This window comes from Gastrolobium bilobum, unplaced genomic scaffold, assembly GCF_033153095.1.
Source record: "Gastrolobium bilobum isolate Gb01-03AN ecotype WA unplaced genomic scaffold, APGP_CSIRO_Gbil_v1 utg45536, whole genome shotgun sequence".
NCBI classification, from domain to species: Eukaryota; Viridiplantae; Streptophyta; class Magnoliopsida; order Fabales; family Fabaceae; genus Gastrolobium; species Gastrolobium bilobum.
The window spans coordinates 74,956-78,629 of NW_026896177.1; positions in this window are offsets into that span (position 1 = coordinate 74,956).

Below are 3,674 nucleotides of genomic sequence, written 5' to 3' on the forward strand. Positions count from 1 at the left end.
TTTCAAACACTAGTTCGCTAATCGCGTCTTAGTTGGACAATCAAAGGTTTGGTTTGAGAGAATTTAGATAAAGAGAGTTGTGGTTCAAAGAACTTAAAATTAAAAATAGGTAAATGTATGCAATTATGAAAATTCAGAATTAAAAGAATGAATGAAGATGATGATCTTTGATTAAGATTTAAAACAAGCGTAGTTAAGGTTTCGACTTCCCCCAATATCCTCAATATGTTATGAATTAAATGATCAAGAATCTGTTTCTTAATATATTGCCAATCAATTCTATCTGAGTTAATTACGGCTCAATTCCTTGTTACCATAAATCTATGTAATCTTGAAAGACTCTAGTTCCACGATTATTCTCCAAGAAAACATGCATTAAGATCAAGAATTACAAGATTGCATAATTTACCTTATGTCTATTCCTATTCCTATTCCTAGATCACAAAGATTATGATAAATTATCAATTCAAGGTTCATGCACCAACATCCCTATTGTCATACAATTCCCCTGATATGCGCTCAACATATAAGGAAATCTAAGCCAAAAAGAGAAAGAATGTGATTAAATCTTAAGCAAAAAGGGCAATAATCCTTGTTGATCTGTCAAATTCTTAATCAGAGATTGCATACTGATTTTATGTTGATTTCGTAGGAAAAATAGATAAATTGGAGCTAAAGAGGAAAAGCTAAATTGAAGGCTCGCGCTCACAGCGTGGGTAAGACGCCCATAGCTTGAAGAAAGCCCTATCACACAGAGACAACCACGCTACTAACGTGAGACTCACACTAGTAGCGCCAGAGGTCCAAAAACAGGCAGAAGCTATCACGCTACTAGCGTGGGATTGACGCTAGTAGCGCCAGCCTTTTTCACAATCCACGCTTGCAGCGTGGAAGCCATGCCAGTTGCGTGGTGCTCCAGAATATAGAAGAAAAACTCCCACGCTCACAGCGTGGGAACCACGCTAGTGGCGTGGGACGTGCGGATAAATCAACTTAAATCTTCGTTTAAATCAGAGACAAGATTACAGTGAGATGCGGAAAAGATTAGATCAAGATTCTCCACCAGGTTAAAGACTCTATAAATAGAGACTCAGACCTCAAGAGAAAAACACTTTTTGCACGGGAGAAATTGCGAGAGACAGGAATCGGAGCGAGCTTTCGGTGACTGAAGATCAAGATTTCTTCTTTCATTCTTTCCGGTTATTTTGAGTTTTTATGAATTCTTTTAAATACTTTGTTTTTTCAGACATGAATATGTATGGCTAGTTTTTTTATATTGTGGTAAGGGTCACAACCCTTGATGTGAACCCCTTGTATTTTGGTTAAGTTTATGGTTAATTATTCAATTGAATTTATTTTACTATATTCTTCATCCCATAATTCTTTTAGAATTCGCGACTCTATTAGGATTGCGAGGGTTAGGGTTTACAATAGGAATATTGGGATTCTAATTCCTGACAAAAAGGGTAAGATAACTGTTCATGTATGCACTAGGGATAGGCTATATGAACTGCAAATGTGGAAAATTAACTGGGCTTAAAGATTAACTTGAAAAGGGATTTCTAAAGGATTAGAATTATAATAGGGTTAATAAGGTTAAGATCACTAAGGGATTAGGGCTTAACTCATTAATTATAAATGGTGAATTATTTGGTAAATTGGATAATTAAAGATAAATATTAATCAATATTACAAGGTGGGGATCGGAAAGGTGTTGGAGTCCTTTACTGCAATAGTTTCTTTACAATATTTTCTCAACTCTCAACTTTTGATTTTAGTTTCTTCAAATTTCTCTCTGAATTATTCATAAGTTATTGAATAATTCACAATTGTTACAAACACCATTACTTTCAAACCAACTCTTGTTCATCCAATAAGAAAAGAAAAGTTAAATTAAATTTGGTGCTTCAATCCTCGTGGGACGATACACTTACTCACTTTTTATTACTTGGTACGATCAGTGCACTTGCCGATTTTACGCAACAAGTTTTTGGCGCCGTTGCCGGGGATTGACTACGCCTAATTTATTTTTAACTTTTGAATTTCTTTATTGGATTTTGTTACTAATCTTTTTGCTACAGTTTATGCGATGTAAAGTTCATCGAGATTCCTTACAGTTTGATCCAGAAATCGAGAAAACTGCAAAGAAAAATCGGAAGCAAGCCAAGCAAAAAAAGCAAGAAGAATCTTCAAGTTCAAAGCCGCACAAAGAATTAGTGATGGCAGCTAATAATCAGCCTCCGCCTCCTCCACCACCTCCAACGGAGTTGATGGAGTCAATTCTGGCTCATATGTTCACAAGGCCGAACTCCAGTGTTGTCCGGCTAGAGATAGAGGCTAACAATTTTGACATCAACCCATCTCTGATTAATCTGGTGGAGAAGAACCCTTTCAGAGGAGAGGATTACGAAGATCCTCACGACTTCATGGACATATTTCTGAGAATCTGTGACACTACTAAGCATCATGGAGTGTCTGACGATGCCATCAGACTCAGGCTGTTTCCCTTTGCTTTGACCGGAAAATCCCTTAGATGGTTAGACCGACAAGCTCCTAACAGTATCCGAACATGGGATGATCTAGCCGCTAAATTCTTTGCTGAGCATTTTTCGCAGGAAAAGTACAACAAGTTGGTGAACGAGATCACCAACTTCATTCAGCAGCCGAGAGAGACTCTTTATGCAGCCTGGACCCGATTCCAGGAGTTGATCAGGAAATGTCCTCAGTATGACTTTCCAGACGGGAAGAAGGTCAGAGTCTTCTATAATGGGATGACACCAGATACCAGGATGGTTGTCAATAGTGCAGCCGGTGGAACCATCGGAAAGAAGACAACAGCTGAAACCCTGGAATTGATTGCTTACCTAGCACGGAACGATAACGCTTCTACGGCAGTTCCTCCAGTTCAGTCAGCTCAACCCAAGAAGGGAATTTTACAACTGGGGAACACTGATGCCTCATTAGTTGAGCAAAAGGTGATTTCACAACAGTTAGCCAGTTTGAATGCCAAGCTCGACAAGATGCAGCTCTCAACATCCAAGGTAGATGTATTTGACTGTGAGTATTGTAAGGAGCCACATGATACTAATGAGTGCCCTACACTCAATAGAGCTGAATCATTCCAGGTCAATGGAATTTGGTATGATCCAAGGCCTCCACAAAATACTCAAGGGTACCAAATGAATCAGAATGACGGCCAAGGGAACAATTTCCAAAGGAGGAATCAAGGGAGCGGCCTGGATTATAAATCCAATAACTATCTGCAACCTCCTTCTCTGCCACAAAAAGAGCCATCTGAGTTGGAGAAAGCGATGATACAACTAGCCAAAACTACTAATGATCACATAAATGAGACCAGAGCATACCACAAGAACCAGGATGCTTCCATTCGAAACTTGGAGAGTCGGATAGGCCAGTTGTCTAGGAAGTTGGCCGAAAGGTCTCAAGGACAGTTCCCAAGTGATACAATTGTGAATCCAAGGGAGGACTGCAAGTCCATTGTGACCAGGTGTGGAATTGTGATCACTCCTCAAGAAAAGCAAAAATCAGTTCAGCCAAAGAAAGTTAATGAGCCAACAACTGAGCTGGAGCATGAGAAAGAAGTACAAGCACATATCAGTGAACAAGAAGAAGCAAAGGAGAAAGCTGTTGAAGCTCCAAAGCAACCGATAGAT